The 27,614-nt window shown below is 44.7% G+C and overlaps 2 long non-coding RNA genes across 7 annotated transcripts in view; both read right to left on the bottom strand.

Annotated features, from left to right (window-relative positions):
• Positions 1-27,614, bottom strand: part of LOC129531685 (uncharacterized) — a 169,454-nt gene that overhangs the window by 91,246 nt on the left and 50,594 nt on the right. The window lies entirely within an intron of this gene.
• The window catches only part of LOC101152339 (uncharacterized), a 42,079-nt gene continuing 25,877 nt past the window's right edge, over positions 11,413-27,614 (bottom strand). The window contains exon 2 of the long non-coding RNA XR_008677017.2: positions 11,413-11,724. This is a non-coding gene — a long non-coding RNA (uncharacterized lncRNA). The remainder of the gene's footprint in view (positions 11,725-27,614) is intronic.

Raw genomic sequence — 27,614 nt, forward strand, 5'->3', positions numbered from 1 at the left:
AGTTTGAACTAAATACAAGGAATATTAAGTTAGACTTAAAGAAATAGCCCCCAACTTGCAACAAGTGGGGCAGTAAATAAAGGGAGCCCTTTTCTACAGGGGCTGAATGGGAGAGGAGAGCTAAAGGAGTTTGGGAGGTGAAAGCAACTGTAATGATTTATCATCAGGGAAGGCTTATTTACCCATGGAAGGAATACTTTAAAATCTACCTTTCTCATAATAAGGTATGTTCATATGCACAGCACAACTTAAATACAAGTATTTATGTAGTTTTGCAAGGAGCTTGCAAGGTTAGAAACACACACACACATTTGAACTATGTTCAGTAACACTACCTATGCGGTCTTTGAAAAACTTCTATAGATCATCTGGCTAGGGAACTGTGAGTCTCATCTGTATCCACATGATCCCAAAGAGGAGGGGCCCTGTAGAAACAAGAACTAACCAACAAAAAGCAGTGACAACAGGCACCATGACAACAAAAGGAGTTTTAAAGTGCATCTTGAAATAGCACACAATTTTCCAATTTAAATAGTTTGGAATGAATCAAAGGGAAAAAAGCATTAATTAGATACAACTGAATTTCTCGAAAGTATATTAACACAGCCTACAAATAAATCTTCAAATGTACCACTCTCAACAAATCTTGCATTGACTGATATTCTCTGTCAACTAGAGAGGATGCAGGCAGGAAAATGAATGAAATTTCCATTCTTCAGTGTTTACCTGATGTCTCAGGTTGTTTGCTTTGGGGGAGTGGCTGGTTGCAGGGCTATGGGAATTTGTGAACACTTTGCTAGTAAAGCCAGCTGAGGCCTTCGGGACCAAATCGCCAAATGAATGACAGAGGACCCTTGCAGTAGCTTTGTCTGTCTGCAGAGCGGACTCCTGTGAGTGTTCATAACATTTAAAGAAGTAACATGCCGGGAGAACGGAAAAGGGTGCTAATGATTTACAAGCGAAGATAAGATATTATTAGGAGTACGAGGTCAATCAGATAAAGATACCATACACACAACTTGGACTTGGGCCCATTCTTTAATTTATTCTGAAAGGAAGAGGAGGAGGAAAGGATGGGGCCTAAGAGTGTTAGCAATTGGCTTCCTGCAAGCTGCCTGTTTTAACACTCTTTGTGATTTATTTCAATCTCATCTTTTACAAAGGTATGGCAATTTGTTCCATTTTCCTACTTCCTTCTCCTCTTCCTCCTTCTTCTAAGATGGCAGGGAGAAACTTTCTTACAGGTCCCATCAACACTGCCGTATAGCTTAGAAGACTGGAGATATTTATTCTCAATGTCCTCAGTTTACTTTCCAACTGGAGCATTATTTGAAAGACGGTCTGCCAGCATTCAACTGAACAGACACAAATGCAGGTACGAATAGTGAGGGGAGAGAGTGGTTTGAAGGCTGGGGTTGCTGTCAGGTCTGATGAACCCTCCAGCACTCGCCATCATCGGCTACAGTGTTGAGGAGACTCCATCACAACTTCAGATCAAGAGTGTTTCTTTGTTCCTCCAAACCTTCCAAAGCACTTTACGGACCCTGTATTTGGACAACACCTCCATGAAGCTTGGAAGCCAAGAAGTCACATCTTCATTGAACAATTCAGGAAATTACAGGGCAGAGGTGAAATATGACCTTCGAGGGAAAAGCTGGTGGTGGAGCCCAGAACTTCGTTTTGCTGGGATGGTTCCCTGCCGTTATTCTCCTTTCTCACGAAAGGATCCTGCAGTCAATTTATGGCATTTGTAAATAAAGGCGGCTGTGTCAGCCTCCTGCTTGGAGAAAGGAAGGCAGCACCTTGAATGCTGAGAGTGTATCTCAGGCTTACTCTATACTTGCATTACAATATCTCAGAGGTTATAACAGATGAAGATGGGGCGAGGTGGTCAAGGTAAGACCGGGGTCAGCAGGGCAATGGCGTGTGAGGAGTTTCTCATTAGAAAACACAAATGGGGATTTGGATTGGTTGTTTTTCTTGTCTCAGAAATCTTCTTCAGAATGACTTCCCCACCCCTGCTTTGTCTTTGAAAGTTTTGCCATGTTTGAATTGGCATACTTACACATTGTAATGATTTTTCTTTCATCAATTAAAAACGAAGCTATTTTTTGGCCAAGTGTCTCCTGAAGCAAAGTTAAGAAACAGAATAAGAAGGTTTTGAGTCATGCACAAGACTGAAAATTAGCTAATAAAAACCCTTTTCCCCCCTATTTCCTCAAAACTCAGTTCTCAGAAAAACAATTCTGGATGCACCCTGTTTACCAGCAAGGTTAAAAGTTCAAGAAAAGAAAGACATCACAATATTTACACTCAGGCAAATCACTGTTCACCTACCGCGTCTGACCCTGCAGATTTGGGAGCGGGCCGCTATCCTGCCTGTCAAAGGGAGAGGAAGCAGTGTCTGTCTGGCTGGCCCTGTATTTGCTCCTGTTGTCTCACTCTCTGCCACCAGTTTTGTTTTTTGTTGTTTGTTTGTTTTTGTTTATTTGTTTTTTCTAAGACTGCCGGCATCCCTTCTTTCTAGATCGTCTTGTCTTTCTTTTGATATTTTATTTTCATGGATAAGATCGCTAGGACCCCATCAGAGTATTTTTCTGATGGCACGATGCTACTACTTTCTGATATATTTATTTCATTCTCAATATTTGAATCTATGAATTAAAATAATAGTGATAATAGCCACCATTTATTGGGTTTGTGCTTTGTGCCAGGCATCATGCTGAGTGGGTTCGCACATTATTGCAAAGATCCCTCTGTGCTCCTGGGGTAGGTGTCATTTTCCCAGTTTATGGGTTTGGAAACCAAGGCTCAAAGAGCTCCAACAACTAGCAGGAGGCTAAGCAGACCAGACCTGGGCACTTCTCCACTTCCTCAGCCTTCCAAGAGGGGCCCCAGCACTGGTCTTCAGTCTTCAGACCTAGGTCGTTCTTGCCTCAGGGAGAGACAGATCAAGGAAAGTCAGGTGGTTGTTAGCTAACAAGAGCAACGTTCTTCCAGAGGGGCAACAGGTGAGGGCCAGGGCTGAGGGCCATGCGGGCAGTGGGCAGGGAGCTCCTGCTTCTGGAGGCCAGGTGGGCCACCCCTCCACCCATCAGCATCTTGCAGCCAGGCAGATCCCTGCGGAGGCCCGACAGTGACAGAAGGAAAAGCCCCCAGCAGCCTGGAATTGGCCTCACTGAGAGTGTCTCCAGGGAGAAACATACTGGGGATGCCAGCAGCCCAGAAGGCTGGAGAGGGAGCTCATCGCTTCTCCATCACAGTCACTGCACACAAAAGTTGGAGCCAGAAGCATTCACAAGTGCCCCTATCCAAGCAGGGGAGGAGGAAGGAAATCCATTCAGTGATTCCTCCCTCCCAAGGCCTGACTATGCAGCAGGAGCTAGCTGGGCTAGAGAGACGCAGCCAGGGCCCATCCTCAACAGTCAGGGTGCTGGGTGGATCTGGTCTATGCTTGCTGCCTGTGGGCCTGAGGCCCCGTCCCACACAGCAACACCATTGCACCCAGTGGCTTCCCAGTGCAGCCATAGTGGATGCCCAGGGACAGACAAGGGTGAGACCCTCCTCCCCACCAGCTCCCAGGGCACAGACATACCACAAACATACATACTGCATACACACAGAGGCTTATCCTGTGGTGGTGCCATGTGGAGCCATGCTTGAGTCTGCAGTGGGTCTGGGAACAACCACAAACAAGCTCAGGAAGCACACATGGCATCACATGTCACCTATAGCCACTCCACACACCAACACACATGCACACAGGTACCAGCATATACCCGCCGCACACACCCACACACATCACAAACACCTCACTCTATATGCAACATAGACACCCACCCCCAGCCACACACAATGCACATGTACCACAAACATACATACTGCATACACACACGTGCTACAGAACCCTACTCTCATACTGCACACATGTCATACCCACATCCAGCCACATCACATACTACATCCATGCACACATCCACTAAGACACCCACACTTATATCCGCCCATGCATTCCCTCACACCATACCACACCACACATGCAAACACACAGGCATGTATGCACAAGCATACACACATACCATAGATGTGCACTCACAGATGCACGCAACCACCCCACGTGCATACAGGCACCCATGCACCAGACACCCCGTGTCCTCTTCTGCACCCACACCTGTGTCATACATGCAGGTACACAGAACCCATATGACCATGTCTCACACCCATACCCACGCACCCCGAACACACACATGCTTGAGTGCACACTTTCGTTCTCACCCCCCCCCCATGGCTGACTCTGCTTCTAGTAAGGCAGCCTTTCCAGAACTGTCGAGGAACTGCCAAACACCCTTTCTTTTAGAGATGACTGTGTGTTGAGGAGTCAGTGTTTGTAAAGCAACTTCTTGGGGAAATATAATAGCAGATATAAGGTAATATAAGTGAGGGTATCCAAGCCAGATAGGAATCGTCAAGCAAGGGCACGCTCGAGAGTGAAAGGCGGAGCTAAAAGGAATTATGAACTCATTTCTAATAGGCATGGACAGGACCACCTTGAATGAACTTGGGTACATGGTCACCTCGCCTACAGGGACTAGGGACAATGCTTACAGAATCAGTGTGTCTGCTGCCTATCAACCCTCTCGGATATAAAATAACGGGATAGGAATTGGTGGCGAGGGCTGGAGGTAGAAGAGTTGTAGTTTTTGATGGTATATTTTCCTGATTTGTGCATTCCCTTCTCAGATTCCCTTCTGGCAGGTGGAACTCATTTCTCACTAATGTCCTTGCTGCATGTTGGTGATTCTCAAATGTTCCATCCCCCGCTCCATCCCCATGGAGGCCTGCCTGGGGGCCCAGGAGTCCCTGTCTGATGTTTCCACCCTCTGACCAGTGCCTCTGAAGAATAAAGACCGAATTCACTCCTCTAGCAGGTACTCAGCACCTAGCTGAGGCGAGCATAAAGAGCAGAGCTAGCAACTGTGACAGCCCCCTGGGATCTTGCTGAAATGCAGATTCTGGTGCTAGGGGGTCAGGGTGGGGCCTCTCCCTTTTTGACCCAGCAACATCTATTTATTTATTTATTTAAATTTTTTTGAGATGGAGTCTCCCCTGTCACCCAGGCTGGAGTGCAATGGCATAATCTCGGCTCACTGCAACCTCCACCTCCTGGGTTCAAGTGACTCTCCTGCCTTAGCCTCCCAAGTAGCTGGGATTACAGGCACACGCCACCACGCCTGGCTAATTTTTTGTATCTTTAGTAGAGACAGGGTTTCACCATGTTGGCCAGGCTGGTCTTGAACTCCTGACCTCATGATCCACCGGCCTCAGCCTCCCAAAGTGCTGGGATTATAGTTGTGAGCCACCATGCCCGGCCACAACATCACTTTTGAGCAGTGGACAGTTTTCAGAGAACAACATCCACCCTCATCCCAGCCCATGTGGATCCTCACACAGCCCTGGCGGGAGGCAGGGCCAATGGAAGCCACCAGTGTCCCCTTCTGAGGAGACTCCAGTGGGGTCTGCAGCAGGAAGGGATGCCAAGCGCTCAGCACCCATCAGTCAACTTCCAGTCGCCCTGTTTTCAGCCATTGTCTGGTGTCACCCTTCCCAACTGTTGCTTACCATTCACAGTCCTTTTTAAGGAAGAATGACATTTGATTTTACACACCTACAAAATACAAAATGGCAGGATAATAGAGGGATAGGGAGAAGCTCACTGCTCTGGACTTAAATACGGGATGCAGCATCACATGACCAGTTTTGTGATATGGGAAAAATTGATTGTCCTCACTAAAACTCAGTTTTCTTAACTGAAACAAAAGGGTGATCACCTTGCCTCTGGGGCCTGCTATGCGCACTGGAAAATAACATTGTAAACCACCAAAAATGTCTCCAGAGAAAGCTAGAACCTTAGATGGTAGCTGGGATGATTATAAAGTGCATATTTATTAATCCATCTACGTAGACAATCATCACTGAACACACTAAGTACCCTAGACCTGAGTAGAGTCAGGCTGAGGTTCACGCGGGAGTGAGGGAGAGGGAACTGAAATCTGCCCCATTCCAGCATGGGCACTCAGGACAGCTTTCAAGGTCCTGCTAAGTCATGTAAAGCATGAAACAGACCATGATTCCAGCAACAAGAGCATCATGAGGGGTAGGTGGATCTCTAAACGGTAATCCAGGTCTTGCATTGGAGACAGCAGTCCTCCCTAAACACCTGTGAGGCAAAGCCAGCTATTCCTTCCCATGGACTCTCCTCTACTTGCTTCTACTACATAAAAGCAAATATGACTCAAAAGTACTTTAGTTTTAATAAAACAGACATTTAAATCTGGAAATTTCAAGTAGAGCCATTTGTCAGAAAACCTCAGCAAAAATAAGCATGATGCAGCTTGTCTAGATCTGAAACCCTTGCCGCTTTGATAACTAAGTTAAAGAACTCAACACGGGGGTAGGCTTAGGTGAAGCCAGATAGGGCTGTCTCAGCCACAGTGCATTTCTGAGCCAAGTGCTCACACACGGAGCAGGGGAGGAAAGCGGAGCGTTCCCACTAAGTTTCATCTCCACCAGGTTAGTTTTCTCTTCCTGCCATTTTTGATACCATGAGAACATGTGGATCCAACAGCTTCTCAGGGGAAGGAGCTGCCTAAAGCCCATGCCAGAGAGCCCACATGCGGCCCTGTCAGCCTGGTTGTGGGCACGGAGCATGTGGGTCAATCCCATTCTTGCTGTAGTTCAAGTATGTGCAGATCTCACTTCAGACAAACTTGCAAACATCTTAGAGATACTGGAGAAAAAGGGAGAGAGTCTGGAAGGCTGGGAATAAGCAAATACCACCACCATTTTCCAGAGGAATGGATTCTAAAAACTACAGAAGAACAGACTTCCTCCAAGTTCCAAGAAAACCCAAAAGAGACACGAAATAAGGCTCGCAAGCTTTTGGGAAGAAATTGGTGGTCTCAAGGAAGCAACATAAGTTCTCTAAGAGAAAGTCATTCCATGCTAACCTCATTTCCTGTTTTGACGAGCTTCACCAGAACAGTCGATTAGGGGAATGCCCCAGAAAGTGTGTCTTGATTTCAGTAAAGCCTTTGAAAACCTCTCACCCTATCCGATCTAAGATACAAAAGATGGGCCAGATGATGGTGTGACCAGGAGGACTTGCAATTGGCAGGACACTCATCTCCAAAGAAGGCCACCTCCTAGCTCATGGAAGTCCTGCTTGCCTTTGCTGCCTTTGCTCCCTTTGCAGCTGCTGCAGACAGCCAGGCTGCTCCTGAGTCCCCAGTTGGACAGACAATTCCGTGCTTTCTGCCCACAGGCAAGTGTGGTTTGAAATGACTCTCTGCAGCTCTACCCATGAGAAGGTTGGGGACCCAAAAGTAAGGATGTCAGCCTAGCGTGGTTGGTTCTGCACAGGGGACATCCTTTGGAGTGACACAGGACTTTCTTCATGGAGAGCCATGGGACTCTGTCCTGTGTTCTGTCCCATTCACCATTTAAAAAACACCTTGGAGGTTGGGTGCGGTGGCTCACGCCTATAATCCTAGCACTTTGGGAGGCTGAGGCGGGTGGATCACGAGGTCAAGAGATCAAGACCATCCCGGCCAACATGGTGAAACCCACCTTGGAAGGAGACATGGTAAATGAAGGCATATTTACCAAATTTGCAGATCACACAAAGCTCTGAGGAAGAAAGGGCCCCCAAAAATTTAGGCACAAGGTTAGAAACCTGGGATGGAACCAAAGAGAACAAATGTGAAGCTCTAGTGTCTATTAAAAACACAGTCCACTGTAGGATTAAAAATCTATCTCAATTTGCTTCAAATTGTGTCACTAAGTACTTGAGTGTGGCCAGGGATGAGAGAACAAAACCTATACTTTTCAGTGCCTTCAGCAATATTAAGCTCTGTCTTAGGGTGTTAGACAGGCTCTAAAAAGCCCTCCCTTCCTTATCTTATGGCCTTGTTAGGAGGACAAAATAAGTCAGAGGTGGTAAAGTGCTTTGAAAAAGGGAAAGCTCTGAAATTCAAAATAGTATTATTATTTGTTGTAAGGTGCTTTCCCTCCAACAAAAAAAGAAAATCTGGCAGTCTATGAGTGATAAGCAGAAAGTGATTCAGCTTTGGTTCTAATTCTCCATCTCTAACCCCAACGAGTTGAGTTTGCTGGGCCACCTGACTAAATCCGTGACCTCCGAAAGGTGGCACTTCTAGCGCTCTGCTTTTCCAAAAGTCTCATAAATTCTTGGATTACACTAATTAAACAATAATTTAGAAAGCTCCTTTCTAGGACTGGGTCTTCAAAGATGCAAACTGAGTAAACCAGCAGAATGAACACCAAAAGACTGAGGTCTGGGCCTTAGATTTTTACAGATACAATCATGCATTGCTAATGAGAGGGATACAGTCTGAGAAATGCATCGTTAGGCAATTTCTTTGTGATGCGAATATCACAGAGTATACTTACACAATCCTAGATGGCATAGCCTACTACCTGCCTAGGCTATATGGTATGGCCTATTGCTTCTAGGCTACACACTTGTACGTCATTTCAGTGCACTAAATACTGCAGGCAATTGTAACACAACAGTAAGAATACGTGCATCTAAACATGTCTTCACACAGAAAAGATAATGCATTGTGCTACAACATTATGACAGTTGCAACATCACTAGGTGATAGGAATTTTTCAGCTCCATTATAATCTTATGGGACCACTATTGTATATGCAGTCCACTGTTGACTGAGACATTAGTGAGTGCATAACTGTATTTTCAATGCTTTTCAATCCTACAGTGCAGTGCTTTGAAAGTTTGTCACCCTTGCTGCTGCACAAGCCCTGGCTTGAAACATAGATGAAAAATATACAGCAAACCCAAGACAGGAGGGCTTGTTAGTGAAGTTAACAGACAGAATTACCTTAAAGTCCCTTCAGGATCAGCAGGATTTCACTCGGCAGTGATAGGACTCCAGGTTCCCCTGGACCACACTAGCCAGTAGAACTTCCTGTGACCATAGACATGTTCTGTACCTGCACAGTCCAATATGGCAGCCACAAGTCACATGTGGATATTTAAATTCAAAATAAAAAGGAATTTAAAAATTCAGTCCCTTGGTTGTACAAGCCACATTTTAAATGTTCCATAGATATCTGTGGCTAACAGCTACCACATTGGATGGTACGTTGAGAGACCAATGTTTCTCAGTCTTGGCTATGCATTGAAATTACCTGCAGAGTTGTAAAAAATACTGATGTCTACACCCCCTCAATCCCCAGATTCTGATGTGATTGGTCCAAGTGGATCCTGGGTGTCTGGATTTTTTATAACCTCTGGGTAATTCTAATGTCTGGCCAGGGTCAGAACTATTGCCTTAACCATCTAGAATTGTGTGGTCACTTCTCTTTTGTTCTTTCTCCTAATATCCTTGTGAACTAACTATCCTGCAGGCATCATATGGGTTACGTCTGGTCCTCCCTGCACCTGTGACTTTCATCTTTTTGAGGTCATAAATAATCCTGGGGGTAAGACTGCGAAATGGGTAGAGAATGTGGTTTCATCCTGCTCAAAAACGCAGAGGAAGAGTGATCACTTGGGTGGAGATGTTCTTCCCAGCGGAGCCCCTTGCACCTGGGCAAGGGTGTGTCCAGAGGGGCCGGAGTTAGGTGTGTGTGAGCAACCCCTGGGGCAGGCTGCCAGCCCACAGTTGGGCCTGGCTCCTTACATCCTCAGGAGGACTGTCCCTGATGCCCATGTTACCCTTGTACACTGCCCTTGCACATGTTACCCTTGTATACTTCCTTCTCTTCTGCTAGAACCTAGCCAGGTAGAACCAGCAGAAACTCAGGGCAGGGTGGAATCTTTGTATTCATCTCATCTGATCTTCTTAGTGTTCTGCTGGAGAAAGTAGCATCCAGAGACGCCCAGCTGAGGCTATTTCCCTCCACAACACAGTGGTCTTTATCTTCCAGGATGGGGGCAAATTACGTAAACTTTAGGAAGTTTATCAGCAGGGCAAAGCTTGGTTTCTGATGAGAACCTGACTGTCCAGACAGTAGAGAGTTCACAATCACCCTTTTCTGCTGGGTGATGTCCCAGAGGAAAGCCTGGGTCCTCACCCTAGTGAGGCCATTCACCAGACTCAGATCAGTTTCCTTATCCACCAAACATGGTCAGAGCACTGGGCTGCTCAGCATCTCGGTGTGCCTGAGAAGTAATAAGAGGATGAACCCAGTCAGCACATAGTTGTTGATGAGGCTCAGATCTCAAACGCCGGGGACAGACCGGGAAATAAGACAGACCACAGTCTGCCTTTTGGGAGTGGAGTGAGAGACAGACAGATGATAATTGAACATTCAGGATAACTGCTGATAATGATAAGTCTATGAATAAAATAAAATAAAATCACAAGATAGAGAGCAATGGTGGGGAGGAAGGAGGGTTCTCTCAGGACATGGTGCTCAGGGAATTCTCCTTGAGAAGGGGACATTTGGGTTGAGACCTGGATATGCACTGCAATGAACACTGTGCATGTACATAGGGGGTTTTGTGATCATCATCATGGCCTATTGGTAAACTAATTCCAACAAGTACAAAAGAGTAAACATGGTCATTTAAAAATATTCTTAGATGTTTGCTAAGCTTAAAAGTGAAGATTGCCAGAAAGTTCTGGAAGGCTCCTACTAACGGCCTGTCTGGCCATGTCCTCAGGAGGGAGTCAAATTGTCCTGCTTGAGGTTGGGGAAGAGAGTGGGATTACACAGAAGGAATGCTTCGACATTTCACCGTTTTATAGACTGTTCAGGTGCCAGTCCCAGAGTGTCAGAGTTCAAGAAAGCATTTAGGAAATCGGGGCATCTAAGTGAAATGGGACGGAGCCATCGACCATGATGAACTGTGCAGTGCACCCAACACTTCTTCAGCAGAGCCCACTCAGACTTGGCTAGAGGTGCTGGGTGGGGACCGGGGCTGAGTTGGTCCCATCCACTGTTTTGTCTCCAGAACCAGCACACAGCAGGCCCCTAAGAAATCCTTATGGGATGAATGAGTGAAGCAGTAAAGGATGTGTGAGGGGAGGGAGGCAGCAGAGATGGCAGATGTCTCTAGTGGAAAGCCCAAGGTTAATGGAGATCTTGGGGTCACAGTTTACAGGCCACGATCAGGGTGGGTGTGGAAAGAGGCTTCCAGATGAAGCCCGACGTTTCTCTCAAATGTCAGTCTGCCCACACTGACTCTACAGCAATCTGGAGAGGTATGAGAAGCAGCAAGGCAAGCGTGGCTGAGTTATGAGAGAGTCAAGCCCAACACACATTTAAAGATGTCAGATGAGCTGTGTGGATGTGCCAGGGTTCCCTCAAACACTATTCGATATCCTTTCAATCAGCGTTTAAAGATAGCTAATAAGCAAACAATTCTGTTTTCTTTAGTTTTGCTTTTAATGAAGGACAACGGATTAAGACACATAGAGACTGGCCAGACAAATGGGAAACCGACCAGACCAGCCCATGACCAAAATATCACAGGCAGACCACCCGCAAATGCAGAGGCCTCAGAGTCCACAGTGGGCGGTTGGAACCAGGCCCCAGGGAATCTTTCAGCTGCATTCCGGCTGTGATCGGCGGGCAACAGGTAGAGGTGCTGGAGGGGGCTGAGTCGTGATTTTCGGTGTCTGTCATATTCGATCAAGTGTGTCATAGAGCTTCCTGTTTCATCTCCCAGTTATTCTGAAACAAAAACATGCATGAAAAACACAGGTCACTGCCAACCACACTGACAGTCGCTCTAGTACATGGAAACTGAAAAGGGAAAGACATATCATGAATGCCACAATAAGCCAGAGAATCAAATTTATCAGCATCTATTCAAATATTGGCAAGCAACAAACATTGCTGGCGGCAATGGTGGTGCAGGACATGGGGTGTCCACATAAACAGAATTCAGAAGAGACTGAAAAGGCAGATGTTCCCAAAAGCCTGCTGCTTTGTTTGGGGCCAGCCTGTGTGTTTATTGAAAAGTTGATTCAGTTCTGACTTCCTGGTCAGGGTCTGACTCCTGATGGGCCCTGAGGCTCTTCCCCTACATGCCCCTGTTGACTTGGATGAAGAGTCACACAAGGACTTACAGGATGGCACAGGTGTTGGCCCAGGTGGTGCCCTGCACTCCCCTCTCCAAAGGCCCAAAGAGACCCAATGAGAGATCCCCGTGGAATTCCAGCCCAATGAGGTCCTGAGCCTCCCCGGGAGACATGGCCTCCCAGGTACATCAAATAATCACAATACACCTGGGCCTAGCAGCCTCGGTGAGGTAGAGGGAAGGGTGGATAAGAAGTGGGGCCCCTGACCAAGCAAAGGCCCTGAGGACGGCACAGGACTGACAGCAGCTCCAGAAAGACTGTGATTCTGTTAATAACTGCTCTGCTGCTTGAGACCAGCATGGTCTGGCTCACTGTTTGCAGAAAATCATTCTCAGTCTCCCAAACAAGTGAAAGGATACTTCCAAAGACAGACAGAGGGACAGTAGAATCAGAAATACAGATGGCACCATCTTCCCAAAGTCCATACTGTAGCCCCACAAAACCAACTTCACGCTTAAATCTGCTGCTCAGACACACTTTGGGGAGAAAGCAGTTTTTCCAGGAGCGAGCTGGAGACAGCACTTCCATGGGAGGGAGGTCAAATCCAAGACTACCCGCTATTTCCAGCCATATTCACTATGGATGAAGAAGGGATGGCTCTACCCATGACCGTGCAAAGCTTCCTTGGGAACCCTGCTGTCCCTTCCACATGCAACCTGTCCAAGATGCAACCCTCAGTTCACCATGAAAACCCACTGGCCCTGCTGCTCCCCATTTCCTTTGGTTAATATTAGGCACAAATTTTTCTGTAAAATGAGATGAAGGCATGTGATTTTGGAAAAGCTTCATCCTTCCTCTTGAGATTCATTCACAAGATACAGTAGCACACAAAATACCCAGAGAAGTTAAGAAATAAGAAAGATGTTTAAATTATTGTGCACTTCCCAAACATATATGGGGCATAACATTTTTTGCACACTGGCCTTTGCTGGCAGGGCTCTGCAGAGTGGTGTTAGGAAATGTGGCCGAAGGCAGACTGCCCAGCCTGCAGGGCCTGGCGGAGCTCTCCTCCTCCTAGGGTCTCTTGCAGTGCTGCAGGCCAGGGAATAAAGCTTCTCCTGACCCCGTAGCCCTGGCTGCCAGGACATGTGGTGATTATGACAGTCTCTATTTATCTTTTGAAACTCTGTATTGTTTCCCCCACCACCCCCAGTATCTTTCCCAATGTCTTGTACAAGTGAGTTAACGGATCCATATAAACTCCTACAGTCTTATCTGTTTTTTCCTTAAAGGCCTCATTGGCTAGTGACAGTGAAAAACCGAGCTTCCTGAGCCTTGACGAACCTGGCCCCATGATTCCTACACATTCTGGGAGGAACACTGCCCAGATGAATCTGTTGGGAAAGCCAGCTTCCCATTTTGAGTCCTATGAGCTAGCATTTTCTAATGTGGCTTAAAGTCCAGCATCTGGGCCCAGGATTTCATACGCAGTGTCTTCCTGGGTGGGCAAAGAGAAACAGGAACTAAGTAATGCATCAGTGGCCTGTAGGGGTGGAAGGGGAAACCTGGTTTCTTTAGTTTCATCACTGAAATAGAGAGGTGGTTTACCAACCCGTGCCCCTCACCAGTTACCCCCACTTCTGAGTGCAATGAAAAACCAAAATGTAATAGCCCAGGAGGGCTACAGTATGGAACACCCAACCATGTGGACCTTGGGCCAAAGTCACAGAGTGAGAGGTGGCCGGCCCTTACGGATCATCCAACCAACCCTTCACCTTGCAGGTGAAGAAAGCAAGGCTCACCGAAAAAGGAAGTTGGCAACCTTCCCAAGGTCACTCTGGATGGGACACAGCTGGGACCAGGACCTGGGTCTCTCCCACCTCTCCTACCTTTGGCTTCTGGCCAAAGCTGAGAAGACTCTGAATTCCAGTTCTCCACTGCAAGGCCTTGTCTGGGAGGTTTTGCATGGATGAATCAACTCCATGTTGGCCTGGCTGTCTAGTTATCACTGAATAAACCCACGACAGTTCATCTGAGAACTAAAAGTTTTGCCCCTAATTCAGGGCCGATCACACACATGGATTCCTAGACGCCAGCGTACACTGGGAGTGGGTGGAGACCACCAGCGCCACTCCAGTGTTGAGGCAACCCTGAAGAAGCATCTAGTCACAGACAGGGCCACTCTTACTCTTTGGCTTGGCTGACCTGCTGTTCCTGCAGGTGTCTAATATTGATGAGCAGCCAGGTAGGTCTCCCCACTGTGGGTACACAACCTCACTTCCCCCCAGATCTGAGAGATGGCCTCAGGGTCACACACATCACTCTGAATAGAAGCCCTCATCAGGGGCCCCAAATGCAGCTCAGGCAACCTTCAGGAAGCTCCCCAGCTAGCTCCCAAATCATGCTCTTTCTGTTCCTGATAACAGACAGAAGGCTGCTGGCATGGTAAACTGACAAAGGGAGAGAAGCAGTGGCACAGATGCGTACCCCCAGTCCCACCCCCAAGGCAGGCTGTTTTGCCCCTGAAGTTGAACGATCCAAGCCTCTACTTTCTGCACAGTAAGTCTCAAGGTAGGAGGAAGTGAAGACCACAAGCTTCGATTTGCTGTGACATCCAAGGAACTGCCAGTACCTCACCGCTGAGAGCCCAAGCCAGAGCTTCCAGCCAGCCTCATGCAAAAACACACTTGAGCTTCCTCTGCCCCATTGGCAGCACCGAGGTCTTCCTCAATGCATAGAAAAGGGACAAGTGAGGAACTCACACCCTGTCCATTCTTGACTCACATCAGATTCTAACAGTATAGGAAGCCAACTTTTTGAGATTTCAAAAGAATTGCCAAGAAGGATGGAGCCTGCTCAGTAACTACCAAACTGTTCAGCTCTCAAGAGACCACTGTTTTTATTTTTCAGAATATTAAAACCTAGACCGCACACTCAGGAAATGTATATTGCTTATCACAGACTAATTTTAGGGAGATATGAGATGGGTTCTTTGTATAAATCAGACTCGTGTGCTGCTAGAGCTGTCAGGGCAGGGGAGCCAGGCAGCAGCACTTGAGTCCCCCTGCCCTTGTCTCTGACAGAGGCTCCCGCGTCTAGAGCTTCAGCCACGTATCTCTGAGCAGACTTAGCACCTTTTCAAGGGGACCCCCCCTGAGAAGCAGTTTCTGCAAAGTGCTCCACACGTCATTACAGACCTACACTTGGTCAGGAAGATTCTGTGTCTTTGAGTGGGGACTTTCAATACCCTCGTCAGCAGAGTGTGACAGTCCCAGGACACACACCCGGGTCTCCTGGCCAACATTTACTGAGCATGTACCACAGGCCAGCTACAGCTCCCCAGCCAAGCTTTCCTTCAAACATCTCCCCAGCCCTCTCAGGTTGGTGCTATTGGGATCATCTCTCTCACTTAGGAAGGACCGGAGCTCAAGGGAGTTCAACAAATAGCAGGGAAATAGAGGCACACAGCCTTCCATGCAGCAAACTGATGGTGAGGCTCTGCTGCCTGCCAGGATACTCAGCAGCCCCTTCAAACATCCGACCCCCTGAGGTCTTCCAGGCTCTCTCACTTTTGGTTACAGAGAGTGTCCTGAGCAGCACAAAGTCAGACATAGCCGGGTCCACGCACATCTGTGTCTTTCCACAGGGTCAGACTTTTACTGATGCTATTTCAATCACAAAAGCCACAAGTTACATGGAGTTCCCAAGGAAGTGATTCTCCTTAATACGTCCTGTTCAACTGGTAGTCAGAGCTGTGAGCACTCAGGCTTAAGCCACTCTGCAAGTCAGTCAATATTGCAAACCATACACAGCAGTGTCCTTAACTTAATCAATATATAAATGCTATATTAAACATTCCACATGAAACAGTAACATTTAACATCGAGAGAAAGGGGATAAAAGAGCATAAGTGTGGCTTTGAAAAAAAAAAGAGTGAGAAGGGGATAGAAGAAAGGGTTAATGAGCCAATCCAATGAGAGCAACGTGGACGAGAGTGTCCTGGCCTGTTCCGGACAGACTTCAAGAGTCTTTGATGTGGGCAGAGTCTTTGGCAGCAGATGCCGGGTGCTGATCACGAGCAACAACAGAGCAAGGCTCTGTTAAGACGACCATCTCAAGCTGGTGAAATCCTGCTCTTCTTATAGCCCTGAGACCTCTGGCAAGGACTGATAGTAGAAGAGGGCTGGTGATGTCCCTATCTGGTTGGGTGTGGTCTTTATTGATTAGGTGGCCATCTGTTCCCTGTTGGCATGATGCCTTTTGACATGTAAGATGGAGTCTTTTTCTAAGATGGTGTCACTTACGTCAAGAGTGCTCTACATAGGGAAGAACCTATGACAGCTCCCTTAGTTTATAATAAAGGCGGAAATTGTCAAGGGGCAGCAACCCAAGGGTTGGCCCTTGGTAGATTGTTTCCTAGTCTAGTGATACCATACACTACAGCTTGACCCTTTCACTATCTGTAAAATAAAACCCATTTTTCAGAGAACCAAACCTCAAAAACATTTTAGCCACTTTATAGTCTGATGGACATGGTAAAAGGCCAAGATGACAGGAACCTTGCTGTGCAGTTACTGAGAAATGCAAAAGGCCTTCTGAGAGGCTGGTGTGGATTTTAAGTTTGTGGTAGGACACACAAAGGGACATTAGGAAAAAAGTGGAGACAACTTGCAGACTCCAGTAGACATGGTTTTTAGGCATTTCAAGCACCCTGGCTCTAGGCTGCGGTTCTCAATGGGAGTATCAGCACTGGCAGCATCTCATTACCTGAGAGTTGTTAGAAATGCAAATTCTCCGGCCTCACCTCACATATTCTAAGAAGGAAACCCTGGGGCTGGGGCCTAGGAATGTGTGTTTCACAGTGCCCAGGTGATTCAGATACACCCAACCACCAGTGGCAAGTGATATCTGCTCCTAGTGACACTCTTGTATGCAGGGCCATGGGTGACTGCAGGTTGGCTATGCGGCTGGCTACTGATGTTCACACTTAGTCAACTGTACCCAAGCTACTTGCCGGACGCTCTCTCCTGAGATCCCGACTGGGGGCGGAAAGAGCAAGCAGCTCAGAAGCCATCCAGAATTTTCAACTCATTTTTGGGGTGACCTGGGGAGAAATGTTGGCATGCTTCATCCCTTAATCTTCTTTTCCAGATGTTGCTCATCTGCACAGCGTGGGACTGAGCACTGTGGGATATTCAATCTGCACCAGTGTTCTCTCCCTGAACATCAAATGTCTCTTCTAGCCATGCTCCACCCCTGCCCCTATCCCCCTTGCCTTCCATCCTTCAGCTCATTTTGCCTGCACAGAACACGACAGCCATGAATTCTGCTGCATCTCTCTCAAATAGGAGAACAGAAGTGTTTTCACCAGCTCAACCCTCCTCACTGCAACCCTGTGCAAAACACCACATCCCCCACTCCCACTTTCAGGCTCTGCTCACAACGACCTCTGTGCCCAGGTAGACAGCACCAGCAAAAGGCTCACAACAACACAGGTAGGAGGCACTAGACAACCAGGCCTCCCAAAAAAGTTGAAAAAAAAAATAGTTTGTTTATCATTTTAAAAAAACTAACCTCATACAGGAAGTATGAGAAGCAGAAGAAGAAGAAGAAAAAAACCCAGGCTAAAATACTGGAAATGTCCACATTTGTTACAGATAAAATATGTGTTTCTCAGTTTCCATATTCAACTTTGCAGGGACGGTGGGAACAGGTAGGGTAGGGCACTGCAGAGGGGTGGGGACTTAGGATGGATGGGGATCAAACAAAAAAGGTGACTGTGAGTACATGAGGCACAGGCTTGCCAGATGTGGGGCAGGACCACGACCCCAATCAGGGCCCTCTCTGCAGGTGTGGCTGTCCCAGCCAGACTTGGAGAAGGGGATGCCTAAAACAGAAACTGTTATCCGAGATCCTCCTACTCACCTGCCTCTCTGGCCCCAGGTCCTGCCCTCGTGTGTGTTTCAGGTGAAGAAGCCAGAGTTACAAAATCATGATCACCTCCCTCCAATAGCCCTTCCAGACCTGCAGCCCCAGCAGCAGTCAGCTATGGAGACACCGCCACCCAGGCCTTCCTTGGAAGCCTGAGGCCGTGCAGACCTTCAGGACAGCAAGCCCAAACAGGCGGACTTGCTTTGGTGTGATGGACACAGACACGAGGCCACTGGAGGCAGACAGGAGTCAGATCTGATGGCTGACATGGAGCCAGGTGCCCTCGGGGAAATGTGGCTCAGCTGGATTTTTTTAAATGGGGCTGGAGGACTCACAACCTCCACATGAGGATTAGAGTGGAGAAAAACAGTGAGAATAAAGAGTATGTCCTCTTTCATAGAACCAATCAGTAGGAGAGAAGGAAATAGGAATTCTCCCTTCTCATAATAAAAAAATAAATGCAAACACTGTATAACGTGCACACATTAAAAAGATATCAACTGAAGGATTTTAAGTCATTGCGATTGGTGTCAAAGAAAGCAATTGGTATGAGAGAATGAACGAACGAAAGAAAGAGAGAAAAAAAGAGAAAAACTGTACACCAAAATCTCAAAATAGAACCAAAACCTGCAAATCATACTCAGGAGTCTATTGTGAACCCATATTTCAGCATGCTGTTGAAAAGGTTAATAATTTTCCTACCGAAACTGAATGTGGGTTGTGAAAGAACATTAAAATGAAGAAAATTTCCCCGTGGCTGCTATTATATTATCACCAAAGCCATCAAGTTTCAGTTTGAGTTATTTGTATTTATTTGTGAAAACAAAGATTAGATAAGTAGAAACATAAACCTCATCCTAATTACTGTCCTGGAGGATCTGATTTTTAAGACCAAAAAAATAAGACCATCACACACACAGAGGCAACACAAGGTATGAGAAGTTACAACAGCAGAGGCAAGGGAGAGGAGGCTGTTATCTCGTTCTGTCATTTGAAAAAAATGTATTGTCTCATGTAAAACATTAATAGTTGCTTACAGTCTGCGAACATAATATGAGAGTCAATATGTACTTTTAGCTGTTGACATTTTTGTCAACTATATACCCAGGTGGAGAACTTTTCTTTTAAACTGCAAACTAGAATTTTTGTTTTACACTTGCAAAAGTGTAGTAAAAGCCATACAATTCAATGTTGAAGATTGGGATGGTGGGGGAAATGGAATTTAAATGCTGCTTTAAACGATCAAAATAAGAGCTTTGGGACATTTACAACCAAGTGGGGTCTAGAGAAAACACAATGTTTAGGTGCAGAGCTGGCTCTTATTTCAAATTTGTCTCAGATGCCCAGGGGGCAGCTTGTTTTCTGAAGTTTTAAAAGAAATCCAAAGATGAAATAGTTAATCAGAAACAATGGGTAAGCAGAGACTTCATGTATTTCCATCACAACATAAGCATCAGAATGAAAAAAAAAAAAACATGCAAAAAAGAGCTTCAGTGGTCTCACATCACCGAACAAACTGTTTTTCTACCTATTTTGTGTTGCTGGCTTTTGTTATCAGCCCAATCGGCAAATTGTGGCCAATTTTGTCATGGTTTGAGCAGACATTTTGTTCCCAAACTGCTTTCAACATTTTAGCTACCAAATACAGTTTATGAGAAAATGAACAAGCCACAATACAAACAGAAAAGGTACCTTTTCTTACCAAATTAACCCCCTTTAAGCTTAAAATGCAAAAGGTTTTTTTTAATGCAAAAAAAAAAAAGGAATTCTAGTAAATTCAAATTCTGAAACAACCTCATCAGTTTTTTCCTGAAAAAAGAATAATTAATGATTAACCTACTGATGGATTTTGAAACCAACTACACGACATTCCCTGATTCCGACCACCATGACACCATGAAACTAGTTTTTAATGACACAGTATGTAAATGCTATTTTGCAAAAACACACACCAAATATTGTTTGAAGATGCAGATCACTAGGCTCAAGGAGAACAGTAGAACTATGTTAAAGTAAAGTAATCGGTTAAGCAGTTATTTACTACTGAAAATAAGTGACACCCACGTAGTTCATGTTATATATTAATATTGAAACCAAATGACAGTCTAATACCGCAAATCATTTCATAAAAAAAAGAATGAAACTAGTTAAAATTAAAACACAGGGTTTTATTTTATAAAGCATTAAATATTCAGATCAAAACGGTAGAAAGCTGACTTGGCTTTTAAAATATTTGTTTTGCTGAATTTCAACAACAGATTGAAAATGAAAAAAAAAAAGAATGAAAGATCTCTCCGTAAAAATTTAAGAATCACTACTAAGAAGAAAAGCATAATTTCAGACAGAGGCTTGAAGAAAACTTCTGTTTGTAATCTTCCCTCATATTTGAAGACACAGCAATATGTACAACATTTTTAGCCTTTTAAAATACCAGCATGCCCACACACTGTCTCAGATTAAAACAAGGAGAAAATGACACATTCTGAAACCATTTTCTAAAGCTTCTTTTCCTGATAACAGTGAGGCGCTTACAATCAAATTAATGAGTTTCTAAAAAGCCCAAACAACTCTCCATAAAGAAACAGAATTGTTCATAACAGCATGCAGATATTTCTAGATTTTTCAGACAACACTTTGAGCATTAGTCCTTGCTACTTACTTTGGAAGATGTTTTTAAACATCTATATTAGAAAGAAATACTACTCAGTGCTTTGCTTTGTTAAATTGAGGAACACTCTGAAAAACACCAGTAGTCAGCCCAGTATTTCCCTCATTTCAATTTAAAAATTAGTTAACTCTTCCCCACACTCCTTGCACACATATGTATTCTCACAATTTATTTATACTTGAAAATTCTTAAAGTAGTGAAGAAAGGAAACACCCACAGAAAATAAGTCATCATTTCTTCTGAAAGTGGATTTCTTCATAAAACATAAACCAGCAAATAAACAGTGAAAAGAACTAAAAGCAAATAACAAAACTCAGTAAGAACACTGAAAAATATATATTGACTGATAGAAAAGTTAGCACAGGACATTTCAAATCATTGAGAAGAATAGGGACATTTGTGGTCAGTTTAAAAGATTCTCAGTGAAAGGTTGGCATTGCTTCTGGGCAAGCTGAACTGATGAGAGCACCAAGGTAATAACATCTTCCATTCAAGATAATGTGTTATGTTGTTTAACACCGTATCTAAAACATGTGACTCAGAATTCTTACTTCACTTTTTTATATTTCAATTTTTTCAGTATTATAGGATTCTTCTGGTACTTTAAAGCAAGTAGCCTGATTTATATAAGACAACAGCATTTAAAAACAGACAAAACAGCCTTGAAAAAAAAACACGACGATTAAAGATGACAGTGGATAAGGAGACTGTGGTAATCACCTAATTTGTTACTTTCAGACATTTTCTGTATGAGAATTTTACTCTGCAATACCTGCCCCTATCTTCATGCAGCATAACTGAATGTTCACATTCAGAAAAAGCCTGACCTTAACTAGTACTTGCCACTCTTTTAAACCACATATCCTCTTCCCCCGATGTAAGACTTGGGAAATGAGGGTGATTTTAGTCATCTGGAAAGAGTGAAACAGGACATGGTCTTGAAGCACTTTCTTCAGAACCGTTGTCATTTTAACTTTGTTTTACCACAACAGAAAAGGCCGTGCCCACGGAACAAATTCAAGTTCACCCTCAATTGTATCTGTAACTCTGGAATTTCTTAAAAGCAGACTGGCACAGCACAAAAGCTTTCCTTAAATAGTCAAAGCATGAAGAAAAAAAATCCCACTTTTCTTTTGCAAGTATATGAATTAAAATGTGAACTCTTATATATTAAAAATGAATGTTTTTAGCACAATTACTTCACAGGCAACCAGCTAATTTTTTCTTCCTCTTTTTCACAATATGCATTTGTTAAAACACCAAGATTTTTTTTAAAACTCTGTTACGTTTACAGGCATTCCTAAGTGTAAGCAAAATATAGTTTTCCTCCCATTTGCCATTTTATTTGAAGCCAATTTGTCATGTATAAAATGATGACAATTTTGTTAAAGCAATCTGGCTTTAGAGTTTAGGGCTAGCTCAACTGTAGATTTAGAAAATCGAGCTTTTTCTCTTTTAAAAGCAATGAATAATTTACCAAAATCTAGAAATAACTGCAACTGGAGGGGGGAAAGTCAGACAAGAATGAAAGAAGCCAAGGAACTCAGAATTCTTGCCCTGGAAATGAGGGTCTCTTGCACTTCATTCTCTGTTTTCCACTAAATAAATAAATAAATAAATAAATAAATAAAAATAAATTGATCTCTAGTTATAAAATTAAATGTGTAACAAGTTTAAGAAATTTACAATATGTTAGATACAAATATATATAAGTGAGCTTAGAAAGGTAAATTGCATTTCTTAGAGCATAAATCCAGCCCCCTGTGCTGATGCTGTTGTGAGTTGACAAGACAGATACAGACACTGGATCTACACCACTGAAAACAGGATGATTTTGGTTGTAAACTTGGATTAGTGAGAAACCATTCTCTTCTGACAGGGTCTGTTGGCACAATTAAAAGGCATAGTGGATACCGGTGGACCATGAAGAGTGGAATGTATTTCTGATAGTCACCTAAAACCTTTCATTGATGTTGGCTTGAAAGCTGCTTAATTAGCTGTAGGCTGCCAACCAATCTCCTTATCAAAGCCAGCTGAAAACAAAACTGAGAGAAACAGCTTGTGGTTTCGCAAAAATGTATTTACATGAAGTATATTTTAAAGGGAGTTTGATCATTAGGTACGATGTCATCTGTGATGTGCGGTGGGTTTGACATTTAAAGATGTCACAGGTTGTCAGATTCATCTCCAGTCTATACTTAGTTGAGATGTAACAACTTCTGCTAGCAGATCTTGTTCTGTTGATTTCCAGCCTAGAAATCTGAAAAGATTTAACTCTTTTTTTTTTTGAGACAGAGTCTCACTGTGTCGCCCAGGCTGGAGTGCAATAGCGCGATCTCGGCTCACCGCAACCTCTGCCTCCCAGGTTCAAGCAATTCTCCTGTCTCAGCCTCCTGAGTAGCTGGGATTACAGGCATCCACCACCACGCCCGGCTAATTTTTGTATTTTTTAGTAGAAACGGGGTCTCACCACATTGGCTAGGGTGGTCTCGCACTCCTGACCTCAGGTGATCCGCCCACCTCAGCCTCCCAAAGTGCTGGGATTACAGGCGTGAGCCACCACCCCTGGCTGAAAAGATTTAACTGTTATTTACTTCATACCAATCCTTCCCATGTCCTCTCACCTCCTTACCCATGATCTATTAAAAAGGAAGTGAAGTGGTGGGTGACACGTGGAACATAAGCCTATTTTTGTACCTAGTCCCAAGGATGGTGACAGAGGCAAAAATACCGCTGTGAACACAGGCCAGGCAGAGAGAGTTGCCGATAGGTGTGTGCTTCCTAAAATCAAGAAGGATCCACATCTGTCTAGCCCGTTATTTCACTGCGATTTGTATTGAAAAGAACATTCTGACAAGACGGGATTTCCTTCAGTTAACACTTAAAAATTGTCGAAACCAAGGAAAACCCAGAGTGAAAGCAAACGTTCTACCTCGTCGAAAGCTATCTTGATAGAAGTCATACCAAAGCAGCGGCAAAAGATCCCAGATAAATGTCGACCTTCAGGCATCCTCAACCAGGAACATGGTTCGGTAGTTTTGTCAGTGTGTTTAGCAATCAAGATTTAATGCTTTATATTTTATCAAGAGATGGAGACATGAATCACTACCATTTAACTGTTACAAGAATGACGTCTGGTGAATGTTTAGTCATCCATTCACTCTTTTCCAAATGTCACTTTCTGTCTTGCCTAATTCGTTGGAAATGAAAATTAAGCTCTAAAAGAGAAATTAAGACAAACCAGAACAGACCCAAGTGAAATCAGCACTTTGTCGCCGATAACACCCCTGAACCACAGAACCTCAGCAACAGGACCGCACAGATCTCTCAAACAGAAAGGGAAATGGTCAGTAAAGTTACAGGAAAAAAAAGGTTCATTCAACTTCGAAACTTTGTTACTTATGACCCTTCTTCCACCTTAATTCATATGGCAGAGGTCAAGGGGTATTAGTCCCAGGATATGAATGCAGTGTGATGTGCAGTTAGCAACATAGTTTTTAAAGGGTAATAGAAAAAAAAGTTTTACAAAACTGTGCTACTCATTCAATTATTTTCCATAGTTTGCTTTAAAAAGGCCTTCTTCCCAAACCCAATTATTCCATTGTTAATCATCTTGTTTGAAAAAGAACTGTGGCATGAAATCTGTCAATATAGGTTGCCATTCAAGCCCAGGAGAGCCAGGAAAAAGGAAGTCCCCAACCAGGGTTCTGACGCAGTTAGAAAAGGTAGAAGGCCAGGGGCCCAGGGAACAAGCAGGGGACAGTAATGACTGTGGCCTATCACCTGTTCTGTACCTGTCTCCTTAGCAGGAAATAGCAACTTTGATTATTTTATAAATTCAAAGGCAACCAGACTTCATTTATTAGGAGCTCTCTTCTACTTGCCTGAGCTGTGGCCTTCATTTGAGGCGTTACAAAAAGCAGTGCGTGAATACCAGGAAAGCTGGTCTGCAATGAGGAGTGGAATGAAGGGCTTCACTCTCCCCCAAAGCACCAGGGAGCTCTGCTTCTGGGTCCTCCATGCTGAGACAACCCATTCTGCCAGCTCCTTTGAACACTAGACTGAGGTTCTAGCCCAGTACACCGAAGTCCCAGGGACAGCTGATCAGCAAATTGGCATTATGGATCAGTTTCGAGGAGGACAAATAAAGAAAGAGTTACAGTAAAGCACAAAAGCTTGTCTGATGGAGCTAATCCAGAATGGGCAATGTTACACTGCACAGTAAAATGTGAACTCCTCCATTTCAGCAAATCAAAGGGACTTCCCACATTGTCAAGGTCTCCTTCCCACCTGCCTCTGGCCCCAGGTGCAGACGAGAAGCCAGAGAGGCAATGTGGTGTGCCCCACATGCCCCTCCCTTCATCACTGGGTTTGTTGTTGATACTGTTCCCACTGCGTTTATTCGGTGACTCTGCCTGCAAAGCTTCCTTTCTGCTGCTGCCTGTTGCTAGGGAATGAACCCTAATCACTGCGAGAGAACAACAGCAACAGCAATCTTCACTTGGCACGAGCAAGCACAAATGTCTCAGTTTAGTGACAATGTAGAAATCATCCCTAAAAGCATCCTCATTTACATCTTCCCTCAGAAGGATGGCAACATTTGCCCTGTCATGAAATACATATTCTCTTCATCATAATGTCGGAGATGGTGCATTTGGAGTGGATCCTATTTCCATATTGAATTTCTGCCCTTTGTCATCAAGCTGGGTGTCCAGGGTGACTTCGGGCTCTTAGAATAGCTTGGCTGTGGATCTCACCTAGTTGTCAGCCTCTATTTAATTGTATTTTTTTTTCTTGGAGTAAAAAAGCAAACCGCATCGTCAAAGCATTTAAAAACACAAACCAAAGGAAACTGGGTTTCCAAGCTTTAAGCAGATGTTATTTACCCACAATTTATTTCCAAGAAGTAACTGAGAAACCATTGCCATTTTTCATCAGTATTCAATTAGAAGCATAAAATCGTCACTGTACCAATGATCTATAACATGGTTCTTGCCAGAGATAAGTGAAAAGCAACCTATGTCCTCAAACTCCAGCTCACCTCAATTCTGGGGTTGCGGCTTCCCCAACCCTTTTATGTGCTTTCATGGGGGTGGCCAGAGGCTGGCCACTGCTGGTTGCAGGGACTGGGAAGCTGGCAGAGATGAGCAAGCAGGGCCCTCTCCAGCAGCCACCACCCCAGCTAAAGAGAAGTCCAAGGGTTACTTTGTGGTTTGAGGGGCACCTCCTTTTCTCTGGCACTGGGAGGATGGACCCGGTCACTGAGCAACACACAGGCCTCATGCCTCAGGCTTCCCTTAGGTAGTGGAGTCCCACCTGTGGGGACTGGCTCTGCTGGGCTCCCGAGGAGGGGAGGGCAGGGCCAAGGTCTGTGCTTCTCACCTTCACCCCTGCCCAGAATGGTGTTTGGTTCAGAGTTGACGCTGGGTGAGCATCTGCTGCAGTGGTGGGATGGATGGTGTGAACCGACCCCCTAGCTTGGGACTCAACCACAGTTCCGAGGTTGGCACAGATTGGTACAGGGAGATGGGCAATGCTGGAACTGCCACTCATTGAGGTATCTTGGCCTCTATATCTGTGGGTTCCACATTACTGGATTCAACCCACTATGGATTGAAATATTTAAAAATATTAAAACAATAAAAATAATGCCAATAAAAATATCATAACAAGTGTTTACATAGCATTTATGTTGCATTAGATATTATAAGTAATCTAGAGAATATTTAAAGTACACAAGAGGATCTGTGTAGGTTACAGGCAAATATTATGCCAGTTTGTATCAGAGACTTGAGCATCCTTGGAGTTTGATATCCATAGGATATCCTAGAATCAATTCCCCATGGATACCAAGGGACAACTACACATTGTGTAAATTACCAAATTTGCTCAACCTTCTGAGGCAACTACTCTTAATATCCTCATTAGAGAGAAGGAAGTTAACAGAGGGGTGGTTAACCTGCCGCAGATAACAATAAGTCAAGAGTTAGAGAAGGATTGCAGATGTCCTTGCCTTTTTACCACACCTTCTCTGCCACTGGAGTCAGTGGCCACCACCTCACAGCTTATGGACACCCTTCCCCAGAGGCTGTAGGTCTGGCCCACATTCCTGCCTTCCTGACTGGAGTGTGACTTCTCCAGGACAGATGCCATGGCCAGCTCAGTTCACTCTGTCTCTCTGGCACCAAGCACCCTGCCTGGAGCACCATGGACCTTGGCATATGTTTATGGGACTCTCAGTTTTTAAGATGTAGTTTGCCATCTCCTGCACACAAAGCTTTCTAAAGCAAAGAGGAACTGTCTTCAACATTGGATGTCTGGATCTCTACTAAGAGCAAGACCTTAGTAGACCTAGAGCAGACTCACCACTGTCACCGTATTTATCCCAGGAGGTGCGCCTTTCTGGAATCACCTTGTATATTAGTTTGTCAATGCATTCCTTCATTTATTCATACCACTGTCTGAGTGATTAGTACACACCAGGATGAAGCCTTTCACACTGATGTAGACACGAATAAAAATCTTTTCACAGTTGCCCTGTTAGCCATGTCAGCAGGATCTTGAGATAAAACAGAAAAGCAAAACTACACAAGGTTGTTTATCCAATTTAATAACATTTATCTCAGAAGGTAAGAGTGTGTATAATCTTCACAATCAAGAGTAGAACATGTCTGGCACACCTAATCCAAGGTTCTGCTGAAAATTCTCATGGGCAGAGCAAGGAAAATGGGAAGGCACGCCTGCTGAAAGATGGATGGCCATTGGTAACTCAGAAAGAACCGCTTCTCTGTCACGCTGGGTCAGGTCTATGATGCAATCACCCTGTGCCAGAGGGAGTCTGCCTGTGTTGGGAGAAGCAGGGCTTTCATGCCAAGGAAAGAATCCAATAAGTCTTTCACAGAAAAAAAGTGTATAGATTGATGGTTCCAATAACATTATTA

This window comes from Gorilla gorilla, chromosome 12, assembly GCF_029281585.2.
Source record: "Gorilla gorilla gorilla isolate KB3781 chromosome 12, NHGRI_mGorGor1-v2.1_pri, whole genome shotgun sequence".
In the NCBI taxonomy this organism is placed as follows: Eukaryota; Metazoa; Chordata; class Mammalia; order Primates; family Hominidae; genus Gorilla; species Gorilla gorilla.